Here is a 637-nt window from a genome sequence, read left to right on the forward strand (position 1 = left end):
AATGAGACAAATCGTAATTATCAGTAATTATCTTTGATGAATGATGGTATAGCAAACTCTGCACTGAGCAAAATTTTCCTTCTTAACATTCAGTGTGAACAATATGCATCAAACCTACGAATTGAAGAAGTTGAACTGAAAAGATAAGTTTGTGTCCAATAAACCAAGTTATCGAAGTCCAGTCATTATCTTAAGTTAATTGTGAGTAATACTAGCATACACCAGGCATTGTTAACAATATACAGACTATATTGAAGACGGTTTTTTTTCGCAAGTGGCAGAGTGCAAACAAGACTGATCACAAAGGAAAGGATCCTTTGCAACGGCCCCGTTCACGTGAAGATATTCTGAAGTTTGTGTCATACAAATATATAATTTTTTTTTGTTTTCAAAATCTCCGGCTCAAGAAAATTGGAGTCAGAAAGCCAAAAAAAAGGAGAGAAAAAAAGAGAAATTATCAGAATATCTTTCGTTTTTTTTCGTGTGCCAACTTTTCTCGTCTTAAAGTAACAACACAAAAATGCATTGAATTGCGACATTGGCGAAGATCTATAAGTACATATCTACGTTTCAGTCTGGTTCTATTATTAGCTCCAGATGAACGAGATATTCTATAGATATATGTAAATATGAGAGC

At 33.6% G+C, this 637-nt stretch overlaps 1 protein-coding gene across 1 annotated transcript in view; it reads right to left on the reverse strand.

Annotated features, from left to right (window-relative positions):
- The window catches only part of LOC119591519 (sodium channel protein para-like), a gene marked incomplete in the record, with an annotated part of 263,120 nt that overhangs the window by 86,911 nt on the left and 175,572 nt on the right, over positions 1 to 637 (reverse strand).

The sequence above is a fragment of the Penaeus monodon genome, chromosome 28, assembly GCF_015228065.2.
Source record: "Penaeus monodon isolate SGIC_2016 chromosome 28, NSTDA_Pmon_1, whole genome shotgun sequence".
Lineage (NCBI taxonomy): Eukaryota > Metazoa > Arthropoda > Malacostraca > Decapoda > Penaeidae > Penaeus > Penaeus monodon.